Source organism: Camelus dromedarius, chromosome 6 (assembly GCF_036321535.1).
Source record: "Camelus dromedarius isolate mCamDro1 chromosome 6, mCamDro1.pat, whole genome shotgun sequence".
Taxonomy (NCBI): Eukaryota; Metazoa; Chordata; class Mammalia; order Artiodactyla; family Camelidae; genus Camelus; species Camelus dromedarius.
Window position 1 is genome coordinate 24,968,227 of NC_087441.1, and position 14,048 is coordinate 24,982,274.

A 14,048-nucleotide genomic window follows, 5' to 3' on the forward strand; every position below is an offset into this window, starting at 1 on the left:
GAGAAGGTGAGAGGGCCAGATTCTGGAGGGTGTGTGTGTGTGTCTGCATAGGCAGGATTTCAAGATGTGGGGTGTGAGAGAAAGAGAGGAATCAAGGATAATTCCCAGGATCCTGGCTTGAACAAACTGGAACACAGCTGCCACTTACTGATACGGGGAAGACGGGGAGAAGACCCTGATTTTGAGGTGAAATAAAGACTGGTTCTGGACCTTCCTTCAACAGCAACAAATATTTATTGTCTACTCTGTACCAGGCACTGTTCTAAGTGCTGGAGAAAAGGCGGCAGAAACAAACAAACAAACAAATAAACCCCAAAGCCCTTGCCCTCACGAAACTGAGATTCTTCTGAGGGAAGACAGACCATAACAATAAATGAAAAAAATATATAGGATATTTAATACTGATAATATTGTGGAGGAAAAAATAAGACAGCAAAGGATCAGTAGTCAGAAAGGGACTTGCAATTTTAAATTGAACATCCAGGGAAAGTCTCACTTCAAGGGTGATATTTCATTAAGACTTGAAATTGATGAGGAAAGAAGGAGGGAAAGAGCATCACAGGCAGAGAGAACACAGGTGTGAAGGCTCGGAGGTGGGAAAGTGGCAGGTGAGGAGTAGGAGATGGCAGCGGGTCTAGAGGGGGCAGGTCATGGAGGGCTGGCCTGGTCGTTGTAAAGACTTTGGCTTTTACGCTGGAAGAAGTAAAGTTTTAAGTCGAGGAGTGAGGTGATCCAACTCACATTTTCACAGCCTCACTGTGGCAGCTGTGTGGAGGTCAGACTGGAAGAAGGGGAACAAATAGAGGTTAGACTGCAGTAAAACAAGTCTGACATCATGGTGGCGTTCACTAGGATGGCTTTGGTGGAGGTGGCTTCTGATTATATTTTGGTGTTAGAGACAACAGGACTTTTTAAATGGACTGGATGTATAAGGGAAGGAGATTAGTGAGAGGAGTCAATCACATCTTCAAAATGTTGGGTTCCATTAAATGAAAGAATGGAGCTGGCATTGACCGAGAGACAGTGGGAAGAACAGCATTAGTAGGGAAGATGAAGAGTTTGACAGTGAATGTGTTACCTTTGCCTGTAAGATATATACGTGGAGATGTTGAATAGGTAATTGGATATACAAGCCCAGAGTCCAGGGGACAGTTTTAGGTTATAGATGTAAATTTGGATGTCATTGTACATTCATGGTATTTGAAGCTCTGAGACTGGGTGTGATTACCAAGGAAATGAGTATATAGATGGAAAAGCCTTAGACAGTCCAAGGTTAAGCCATCAGGAATATGATGTGTCTCCCTCATATTCCTGTACTAAGAAAGAGCCTTCAAGAGGTAAGAAAAACCAAGAGGGTGATATCTTGGAAGCTAAAAGAAATTTTCAATGATTAGCTTCATAAAATGAAAATTAGATGAAGACTGAAAATTGATCCTTGAATTTAAAATGTGTAACCAACTGTGCTCTTGACAAAATCAGGTTGGTACAGGAAGGGTGAAAGATCAAGAGAGAATGGAAGGACAATTGGGGACAAACAGTATAGGCAATTCTTTCAAGGTGTTTTTCTTCAAAGAGAGAAGAGAAATGGGGCAGTAATCGGAGGGGAGAGTAGAATCAAGGAAGCATTTTTAATATGGGAGAAACATCAACATTTTGTATGCTGTTAGAAAAGATCCAGTTGAGAGGAATAATTAATGTTGCAGAGGAGAAAGGGAAAAATTGCTGGAGCACAAATGGAGTGTGTGATAGGCAGACGGCCCCCCAAAGCGTCCACACTCTAATCCCTAGAATCTGTTGAATATATTACAATGCAAAAGGGACTCTGAAGATATAAGATTCTTAAAAGAAGGAGATTGTCCTGGACAGTGAGTGTGCTCGATTTAGTCACATGAATCCTTAAAAGCAGAGAACTTTCTCTGGCTGGAAGCAAAAGAGAGATGCAGCAGAATAAGAAGCTAGAGAAATTCCAAGTATCAGAAGTGCACACTGCTACTGGCTCTGAGATGTAGGACCCAGATGCAAGGGCCAGAGAAAGGGCTCTAGAAGCTGAGAGCTACCCCCTGCTGTCAGCCAGCAAAGAACCAGTTACCTTAGTCCTACCATTACAAGAAACTGGAGGCTTCTGACACCCTGAATGAACCTGGAAATGGATTTTTCCCCAGAGCCTGGAGAAAGGAACACAGCCCAGCTGACACCCTGTTTTCAGCTTTGTGAGACTCTGAGCAGAGTACCTAGCCAGGCCCACCTACAGATCCATGAACTAATAAAGTTTGTGTTAATTTGTTACAGCAGTGATGGAATGCTAATTAAGAGTGATTGGCTTTAGAAAGCAATATGGATGATTCATCCACAGAAACAGAATAGAAGGCAGAGTAAATGATAGAGGTAGTGCTAGGTGGGTTGTGGTGGTGCTGCAAGGTTGTGAAAGTTCTCTGTGACTTCTAATTTCTCAGTGGAATCGGAATTAGGAGTATTGACTAAGAGAGAGGATAGGAGAAGTGGTGGAGGTTTGAGGAGAGAGTATGTGAAATAGTTATGCAGGAGAGTAAAGAGCAGGAATTATCAGAGAAGTGTAATAAAACGGTAAAGAGCACTAAGGGCATATTTGAGTTCAGTTATCACGACTTAAAATGATGCCAGACAGCATGTTACCTTTACAGTATCCATGAGATATCTAAATAGAACTGTCACATGGGCAGTTTAGATATAATTCTGGAAAACCAAGTGTAGATGAAATGGAATTAAAAGCAATGGGTGAGCAGGTGAGTGTGAATTCACTTAGGAAATGAGAACAAACTCAAGGTCTAAACTCTGGGATTTTCCAATGTTTAGATATTGGGAAATTGAGGATGATTCAGCAAAGGAGACCAAAAAGGAGTAGCCACAGAGGTAGACACACAACCAAGATAGTGGTCTCTCAGAAGTTAAGTTCCAACAGTCAGTGCTATGAACTGAATTGTGTCCCCCCTCTCTCACCCCTCAAAAAACATATGTTTAAGCCCTAACTTAGAATGTGACTGCATTTGGAGTTAGGACCTATCAGGGAGTAATTAAGGTTAAATGAGGTCATAAAGATGGGACCCTAGTCCAATAGGTCTGGTGCCCTTATAAGAAAAGGAAGAGACACCAGAGCTCTATCATGTGAAGTATAGCCAAAAGGAAGCCATTTATAAGCCAGGAAGAGAGCTTTCACCAGCCATTAACTCTATTGGTACTTTGATCTTGGGCTTCTAGTTTCCAGAAGTGTGAGGAAATAAATTTCTGTTGCTAAATGCCCAGACTATGATATTTTGTTATACAACCTGAGTGGACTAATCGAGTCAATTATGTGAGTAAATGAATTCTCCTTTTTTTTTTTTGCCTGCAGCCATATAAGTTGGCTCTCTGCTACTTATGACAGGAAGAGTCCTACCAAATTCAACATACAGTGTCAATGTTTCCAAGAGGTGACTGTCAACTCTCCTCTCCCTGATATAAATACTTCACCACTTGCAGCTCGAGGAAACATTAAGGATAGTTCTGTATCTATCTAAACATTTCTACCAAACACAGTAATTATCAAGCTGAGACTACTGTGTTTAAAATACTAACTGGTTTTCTGAGGCAACATTATTTAGTACATACTTTGGAGTGTTCTCTGAAACATGACATTTCATGTGACCACATTTTCTGCAATTTATTAGTTATAAAAATAATCTTAAAGGAGCCACCTTATTTCAGCCTCTTATTTTCTTCCCAGATCCCCTTCTTAAATAGCCCATGACTCATAGACATGACCACTCAGTTATTTTCTCTCCTTTACAAAAGTTCAACTCTCTATTTTCTCTATTAATGGACTAGAAAATATGATTCTTCTCTTGCTGCATCTCTAGGAAGATAAATGTCTCAGTGACCTTACAGATGTTAAATTTATTCAAGAAATACTAAGTATATATTATTGGTAGAATCCAGTGGTGTATGTTCAGCATACTATTGTGCTATTGGGGTTGACAGAGATCAACAGGATGTGATCTCTAGCTTTAAAACATACAGTTGGCTTCAAAAGTTAAGACACATATTTTATAATAGTAATACAATAGCGATTGGAGCAAAGATGCAGCAGGGGCTCTAAACATAGAAAAGATACAATGAAAATTCAGAGAAAGAGGAGACAGATTACTTTCACATGGAAGAATTTGGGAATACTTTGCATAATGTTGGAGATTTCATTTGTCCTGAACCAAGAAGACATATATTATGTTGAGGGATTGACTTGTAGGTGAGGTATAATGGGAATATAGGGTATGGGAAAGGAACAATATATTGTAAACCCAACATGGTAAATTAGTGAATAATTATAGAAAGTGAAATCTGAAATCTGACATTTACTTATTAGGGGATGGGGAATTATTACAGGTTTGTGAATAGGGACTTAAAAAAGCACTAGTGTATTAGCAAAATGGTCTAGTGTTGGATATAGATAATTAAACCGGTATTACAATATGGTAGAATGAGTCATGTGATAGGGGAAGTTCAGGGTGATTTGGGAGTATATAGGAGAGAAATCAACACTAGATTTTTAACTCAACAAACGCTTCTCCCTGAGGAAAGAGACATCTGAGATGAGATCTAAAGGGTAAGTAAAAGGTACTCTGGTAAAAAGGATGGATACATGAGATGAGTAGGAGAGACACCAATAAAAAAGAAGGGTAGCAGGGAGATGCAAAAATACTGCATGCTGAGATGCTAACACAAAGAAGACAGGTGAAGTTGAGCATAGTTCACTCTGGGGACCAATACAAGCTCAGTTTGGCCAAAAAGATAAGAAGTGGAGACAATATAGAGCCTTTTAATCATAATAAGAAATTCGGATGTTGTTCTAAGAGAAATGGGGATACACTGAAGGGTTCTAAACAGCAAAGAACCTGATCAAATCTATATTTTGAAATTAGTTTGACAGTTGTGTGGAGACCAGAAGAAGGAAGTCAAGAAATAGGAAGGCCAGAAGAGAAAGAACAGTGGCTTGGAACAGGTTGGCAGTAATGTGGAAGGAGAGATATGAACAGATTTAACAGCTGGTTAGGAAATGTCATCAATGCAATTTGGTGATGGATTGATGGTAAAAGATGAGAGATTTATTGTGGGATGAGAATAAGGAATAACACAGTCAAGGATGGCACTCAAGTTTCAAGCATGACAAATGGGTGCCACTTGTTGAGTTAGATCTGGCACGAAAGATGATAAATTCAGTTTTGAACTTAACATCAAAGAGGAGATGGATATATTGTTATAAAACTCAGCAAAGAACCTAGGCTAGAAGCTTCATTATCATCACACTAGTGAAATAAGCCATATGAACTGATGGGATCATTCAGGAAGTATGCCTAGTGGGAGAATAGAAGAGAGTCTGGGATAAAACCCAAAGGAACCTCAATATATAAGGGGTAGACAAAGGAAGAAAAACCTATAAAAATATGAACAGTGGCAACATTAAAAAAAGAAGAGAATGTAACATTATCAAATCAAAGAAAAATTGTGTTTCAAGATGTATAAGGTAGCCAAAAATGTTAAATTTGCTAAGAGGGAACGAGTAGAACATCTTTTATAGTTATTAAGTAGCTATGAAATTATAACATTATGGTATTGGTGTAGATGTAAATAAATAGAAAAATAAACCACTGGAACAGAATAAAGTCTAAAGAGAATCAATGTGTATACATACCAAAACTTTGTATATGATAAAGATGGTGTTTTAAATGAGGGGAGAAAGAATGGACCACTTAGTAAATGACGATGGGACAAGGCCAGCCATTGACAAAATACAATATTCAAACAAGTTAAACAAAAATCACTCCAAAATCCATTTACAAATATAAACTATTGCTAGATAAGAGACTTAAACATGAAAAATAAAAACTATAAAATTTGGGGGAAATATATGATTGAATATATGTGATCTCAAAGTAGAGAAGAACTTCTTTAAGAAGACAAAAAAGCAAAGTCCACAAAGAAAGTTGATAAAATATCTTATACCAAAATTAAAGTCCTCTTATGATCTAAGATATTACAATAAAGTTAAAAGACAAGGGATAGATTTAAAGATATTTTCAACTTATATAAAACTTATATAATATGCATTATAATACATAAACATTTAATATATAATATTATACATTAATATGTACCCATCTGATTTACAAACCAGAAAAGAGTCTGGGGAAAAAACGCAAAAGAAGCACCAATATTTAAGGTGTAGGCTAAGGAAGAGAAGCCCATAAAAATACGGAGAAAAAGTAGCAATTTATAAGGGGAAGAAAGAATGTTGTGTCATAGAACCCCTCAAAATTGTGTTTTGAGAAAGGTTAAACAGCCAGGGTTTCAAAATTCGGAAGTTTTAAGACTTTTGAAAGGTAAGACAGGTTTGATCTCAAGTACCCTCAGGGGGTCCAGGGCAGCTCACCATTCTCTCTCTCAGCCCACCTCTCCTGGTACAGAGCCCCCAAGGTCAGGGCTCTAGTCTTCACCTTCATCCTGGACCTAACCCTTCTGGCACACACCACTCTTCCAAATCTCTCTATCAGCCTTCCATTTCTGTCAACTGATGCTATAGTCTATACCAGCTTCTCTTTCCTGTTTCTTTATAGCTCTCTCTGCCAGTCAGAATCCTCCACCTTGCTGGTGACAGGACAGCAGTGCAGTGAGAGCACATCTTGGTGCCTTTGAAAATGGAGTTTTTACTCCTTTACAGGAAAGCTATAGGTATACATAAAGTAAATAATATTTACAGATATTTATTGAGTGCCTATTATGAGCTGGGGCTTTTATCATCAGCAACAAAATACATTAAGAATGAATTAAAATTTGATGAGAGAGAAATATTGGCCCCACTATTGGATTTCCTCCTATGCATTTAAAATCATTTTCTCTTCTCCTTCTACCACAACTGTTCCTTCACCAAAACTGTTTCCCAAATCAACACTATTTTTGGAGATTGTGCCTCTAAAGTGTTAATTCAGCTCAGAACCATGGTAAAAACATCAAATAGAAAGAACAACTGGAAAGCAAGAAGCAAAGAACTTCTAAACTCTACCATTTAATGTTTAACATTAACCATTCCCCACTGGGGCAAATTTGTAAATCACAAGTCACAATTTAGCTTTGGTTACACACTTCCTCCTGTGTAATTGGACTCCTTCTCAGCCTGCAGGCGTCAGGAGGCTTTTTCTGCAGCCCTGCCCTCCCCACCTCCTTCCAGCTGCCTGTGAGCATGCCTTCCTGCAGGCAGCCCCTCGGCAGCGTTCTCTAGCCCCATTCTTCCACTCATCTTCCATCCATTTTGGGGGCCATTTGCTATTCCTCTGCTCTCTGCTGTCCAAGGTGGGGGCTGTTCTCACATCATCAGCCAATTTTCAGAAAGTGCCTGATTTGAACATAGCAGTTATCTGATAACTAATCCACACTGAAGTTCTTATAGGAGAAGGAAAAAAAAAAAAAACAAACAGGTGGTGTCATGACTCCTGTGGTGATTTACTTTTAAAATGGAATTTGCTAATCTAGAGACATGTTATGGGCTGAATTGTGTCCCCCCAGAAACCACATGCTGAAGCCCTAACCCCAGTACCTCAGAATGTGATTTTTACTTGGAGCTGGGGCCTTTAAAGAAAAGGTGATTAAGTTAAAATGAGGTCATAAGGATGGGGCTGTAATCCAATATGATCAGATGTCCTTATTAGAAGAGGAGATTAGGACACTGACAGGTACAGAGGGGACAAAAGGAAAAGACATCTATCTAGGAGCCAAAAAGAGAGGCCTCAAAATAAAACCAACCCCTGCTGACACCTTAGCTTTGAACCTCTGGCCTCCAGACTGTGAGGAAATACATTTCTGCTGTTGAAGCTATCCGGTCTATGGTATTTTGTTATGGGATCTCTAGCAAACTAATACTTGAAAGAACACAGGTCCTAAGGAAAAGATTTTGGGGAAAGCTGCTTCCTCAGATACAAGGTAAAACTGTACTGGACTGCTTGCGTGTTTCTTTTCATTGTATCGGCACGTATTTTTCCATAATTTACATTTTGTTTTTCTTATTGATTACATTTTGTATATTGCTAAAAGTTTTTTTCCCTGCAATATAGAACTTATAATTTGAATCCTAACTTATTAAAAGTAGGTTAATGGTTAGTTTCTTACTTTGCATCGTTATATCCAGATTCCTTTAAACAATCACCCTGAGAGCATTTAAAAATAGAGATGCCATTTATAAAAGTTTACTTTTTATGTATTTTTTAAATGCTGGAATTTTTTGAGCTATTATACAAGTGACCAACATTAAGAAAAGTTATCATCGCAAAGGTTCAGATTCATAATTAAAAAATTAAACTTTGATTATTAACGGTATGGGATTCCCTAAAACAGCAAGCTTCATGAGGGCATTTAAAACCTGAATTCCATTTAAGGAAACTTCAACTCACGTATTATTTTTAGGAGTCTTCTAGTCATTAGGAAAACACTTTATCTGTATTTTAGGGAAGTACATACACATCTTTTTTATGTATTCAGTGATCTACCACCATTAGGTTGTAAGCTTTATGATGTCATTGGATCAAGTCTGACTGGCTATGTCTCCAGGACCCAGTACAGTACCTGATGTTTAGTAAGTCATCAGTATCTAACTGTTTGACGAGTGAATTGATGAACAAGTGAGAGTGGGTGAAGAATTTATGTGTAAGTCAAAGGATATAATTCAAGGAGACTGACAGGAAGTCCTTACAACAGCATACCCAGTAATCCACTGGCTTTAAACCGTGCTGGGAGTCCACATTATGTGAACCCGAAGGACAGAAATTGGATATTTTATTGAGTGACCAAGGCATGGGGCTTTCATTTTGTAGGAGGACAAAGATTTTGATGGGCAGAGGCAGTGAAACAAATATTCCAACTAGCATTAGAATAAAGCTATAAGAAATTACATCTCAAGGAGGGTTGCTAGCAGCCGGAAACTCCACCTTGACATTTATTTTGGGGACCTCAGAAGAACACAGGCAATACATGTAGAATATGCATATTGTGGGTGTAGACAGTAAAATGAGAAGCAGATACTTCTAATGATAGCAAACCAGGTATTTTCTGAGAAATAGATCCTTGTACTAAAGGAGAAACTAATTTATTCATCTCAGATCGCTTATCTCAGTGTCACTAACTGGCTTTACACTCAACCACTTAAGAAACAGAACAAGGGTATGCATCTTGCACCTTCATGACCGAGATGACGACTAACCTTTACATGATCAGATCTACCTAGGTATGGCTAAGTCTCCACCACATACACTACAGAATCCCTCTGTAAAAGACCCCAGGGGTGTGTGACAACTTTCCTCTTCAGATTTATAATCACACTGTGGCGACTCTGAAAATTCTGAAGAGTGGGGCAAGTAGAGATGCCAGGTACAGTGTGGATTTGCCATGTTGTTTATAATCAATGTGTTACGTAAAATTAAAAAAAGAAGTTTAAGTCAAATTGCGTTAAATAGATCACACGTAACATTAATTTTGTGCCATGACAACTATCTCTAGTGTGTGGTATATGACCACACAGACACAAGCATGCAGCACTTTAAATGCCTAGGATGGCACTTCCACCTTACTTACTGAGGTGGACATACATCAATAAGAAAATGCTTGTTTCTCAGATCAAAGAATAGCTGGGGACATGTTTCAGCAAGAGACTGAAAACATGGATGCATTTTTCCCTAGAGTGGTCAATACTTCCCCATTTTCTCCCATGCCTGCTTGCTGCCGTGACACAAGCTATCCCCATATTTTCTATGCAGCATGACTTTCCCACCTCCATCCATGTTTGCTAGAGATTCTAGGAATAAACCCATATCACACAGGTGGGCTGATCAATGGCTAAGCAGGAGGGGCCTGTACAGTTTCTTAACAAGCTATAAAATTGATCCAAATAAATCCCAAGTCTAATTCGAACAATGTTAAGCTTTTAATTCATTCCTAGGCTTATTCTCCAAGGCTATGTTAGAACTCTTTCACCTACTTCCACTGACTGTTAATGGAATCTTTCTAGCTGGCCTCGCTCTGATTTAGCCTTGACTTCAGGCAGAACTGCAGCCCCGTGAATGCCTATCATCCCACGGGGTGCTTCTCCCCTGACTCCTACAGCAGTCTCCGTGAACTTCCCATTTCTGGGCAGAAACTACATGGACTTCCTTGAATGGGTTCTTGTGTCCAGACTGTTCCTTACCTCTTTCCTTCTGAATGCACCCTTTTCCTCTTGCTGTGACAGCTCTCTCACCCTGATTAAACCATCGCGCGGCAGAACACTCGCTTCTCTCAGTTATTTCTCTGTCTCCCCAGTTTTGCCTTATTTCTGGTCACCAGTCTGCAAGGCTGGTAAGAACTTCTTATTCAATTTCTGACAACCCTTGCTTGCTTTCTTGTTTATCATTCAATTATAAAATAAATCTCAGGAAAATTCCATGTTATATTTGACAACATTTTGTAGTCTCCCAAAGCAGGGATGAAATGTATATTTATGGCAGGAGCATTTTCTCTTATTTTCTTAGGTAGTCTAATGGCTTTAAGAAAAGCCTGAATGCTAAAGATAGCTGAGAGTACTACATGGAAACAAATGGTCCATATTTCCCATCATTTATTTTGTATCCTTCATTGTGCAAATTCTGCTTCCCTGCATGTGATAGGGACTCAGTTAATTATTCAATACTTTTCTCAAACGCTTTCCCTCTGCTGCTTCTAAATGTAGCATCAGATTGGATAGCTAGCCTGTTGTATCTGCAGAGAATATGTAACCTTAGCATGTACTGCACTCGTCTCCATGGATACCAAATTTCTGTGAATGGTACTTCAAGTGAAAAAAATCTAAAAGGGGGAAGCTGAATTTTGCATTCTTTTGGTTTAGGTCGTTCCCTTCCTGACCCTTTTTGTCTCCTACATTTTCCATCCCAGGCTATGAATGGCAAAGATCCTGCCACACTTAATGCAACAGATAACCCTTGCATTAGGATCACAGGGCATCATGTTTGTACCTTTTTGGCTATTCTGTGAGCATCAACCCACGGCAACTGAAGCTGCTACAGGAAATGGGAAGGTAAAAGCCCAAGTCTACTTTGACAAATTAATAACCAGGGATCTCCAACTTAAGGAGTGCAGAAACCTGGGGTTTAATAAGAACAGTAATTGCAAAGGGCAGGTGGGGGGAATCCTAGAGCAGTTTTCACATCCTTAAAAAGCTAAATTGAAATGATAAGTCATCACAGCCCAACAAAATTGTGAAAGTTCTTCATATTTGGTTGGAATATTATTAACTTCTTTAGCAAATCCCTGTTTACCATCCCGTGATGCTTAAAGCTGTGCTGGATTGTTACTTTTGTCCTTAAATAATAAAAACAGAAAACATGTCTATTACTGTAGTAAAAGGGTATATATTCATTGATGTGAAGAGAAACCTAAGGAGGAAATCAAAATTAAGGTAGTAGGCAGTCTTCTTTACAGATGAAACCTTTCAAAATTGTAGTATCTATTAACACAAAGAAAAGGGTCCTTGATGGTTAAAAAATTTTTTTTGAGAGTAACTGTTTTTACCTAATCCTTTGCTGATTTGTGTGTTGGTTTGTATGTTCTATTTTAATGCCTAAACTTGTTTAAGAGCAACAGACACACTGAAGGTAATTTCTGACACATTATCTTGGTTATTTGCTTATTCGGAACTGAAGAAGGGAAAGTAGATCTCAGAACATGAGGTGAGGAGTCAGTGTGACTGTCCTCACTAAAGACCCCAGGGCAAGACATCGAGGAGCCTGAGCACGGGTACCCAAGAGAGTAACACTGAAGAAGGCAAGGAGATACGTGCTCTGCAGAGACCACTGGGACTGCTGGCAGCCGTGACCTGGAGCATGATGCAAACTCCACTCCTCAGCTCCCATGGCTCTCAGGGTGCAGCCAGTTGGGGCTTCCTGGCAGGATTCTCATGGTTTTCCAGGAAGGAAGGGCAACCTGCTAGGAATGAATGTTCTTTAGGGATCGGTTTGGATTGTGCTAGGATCAAGAACAGGGTCCAACACCAATAATACTGTTATTATCAGGCTTCTTTCCTCTCACAAAAATACATGCTAAGTTTGGGATATAAAGAGTTTTTCCCCATTAAAAAAGAACCCACCTCCATATTCAGAAATCATGCTACCAAAAGTGACAGATAACTACAGGTGAGAATGGCTAAAAATTCCTCTCTGCAGACAGCTGTCAGAATTAAGCTCCCTCCCACATTGTAGCGATGGTGGAGAGAGCAGAAAGGAGTTCTGGGAAACATTCTTGCCTGTGCCATCTTTTCAGCATCTTGAAGCAAGTACCTCTAATGAGTACCTCTTCTCCTTCCCTCCCAAGTCAGGCAAATCCAGAAGTCCACCTATTTCTTATTCAGCAGCAGGTCACTATCAGATACACCTGTGAGAGATACAGGCTTTGTTCCTGATCTGAAATTTAAAGCCACGGAAAAGATATTCTCAAAAGACAGCAAAAATATGTAAAGGGAACTTCAGAAGCCAACACTCTGGGCACATCCTGACTTCAGTATCAGCACACCCAGTAAGTATAAAGGAACATAATGATGGGAACATTTCTTGAAAAGGAAGAGTTTATGAATTGGATGGTATCAACTAATTATATCCTAGAAAATGCCTGTCAAGTCAGACAAGAGCAATTCAAAGAAGCACTAGGAAAACAGAGTGGGATAAACAGCAAAATATTATTCACATCTGTAAAAACTTCAGAGTACATTCCAAAACCAAAGGTTAACTTAACTTTGCTTTGACTCTTACAAACAGAAGGTAATGCCACAATTTTCTCTGGCACAATATATACAGCATAATTAGCTCTATTATTATTTAAATTTTTTTCATTTTTATACCAATCAACTTTTAAGACTGTAACAAAAACAATTTTTCTTTTTCTTTTTATCTTTTCCCCCCAACTCTGGTCTAATTCTCCTTTCTCTCCACAGTTGGAAAGCAACTGTATTTCACTGAGGAGAACTGATAAGTTCCTTAAAGGAGGAATCATGTCTTACATTTCTTTGTAAACCCCACTCCCTCCTACCATGATTGGCAGATTTAGGGACTCAGAGAGTGTTTGTTAAAAGGTTGAATGGATGGGATGAGGAATGTATGAGTAGACAAATACATTTATTTTATCCATCTTCTGTAGCCTAAGGGGAAAAATTGTTGCCCGAATGTTTATTATAACTCTTTTGTTAACACTGAGAGGATGAGGCAACTGGACCACGTAGAGATGGAAAGAAAGGAATGGCATTTGCTACACACTCAGAACATGTCCTGGGCTGGTGTTTTCACATGTGATTATAGTCAATCCCCATAATGACTCTGCCAGAAAATACCATTATCTGCCTTTTACAGATAAGCAGATAGGGTCCCAGAGAGAATACTAACCTATCCAAATTCACATGGGTAGGAGCTAGGATTTAAACTTGAGTGCTACTTTCAAACAACACACTTTTTCCTCTATTCCTTGTCTAAACACAAAAGTGTAAAGATTAAATCACTAGCAGATCAAGTTGTGAGACTTTTTAAAACTCTTGGCACTTAAGTGGCCCCTCCCAATTAATTAGTTATGTGTTGAGCACTCGCCATGTACAAAGTACATTTGAAATGCCAAGGGGCACAAGAGGATAAATGTCTCCTCCTTTATGATGGGCAGCTGGGGCCCGATGTCCATGATTCGGATAACACAACATTCTGAGTGTACGAGGAAGTATCAAGATGATTAAGGAACTTCGAACATCTTTCAAAGAAGTCAAAAATAATTCATCTTGAGACTAACAGTAATTTTCTCTCATTAGGATAAACTGGATTTAGTGCTAAAATACTGACTTTATATGCATAATAATCATTAGGCTCATTTTGTAACCAAATAATCTGATGCTAGAAATGTCACTAAGATTGAGTAACTTTTTGGAGAAGGTTTTTAAAGAGTTTACTGGACATCTAAGAGTATTGTCTGACCACTAGAGGTTCCCAGATGCT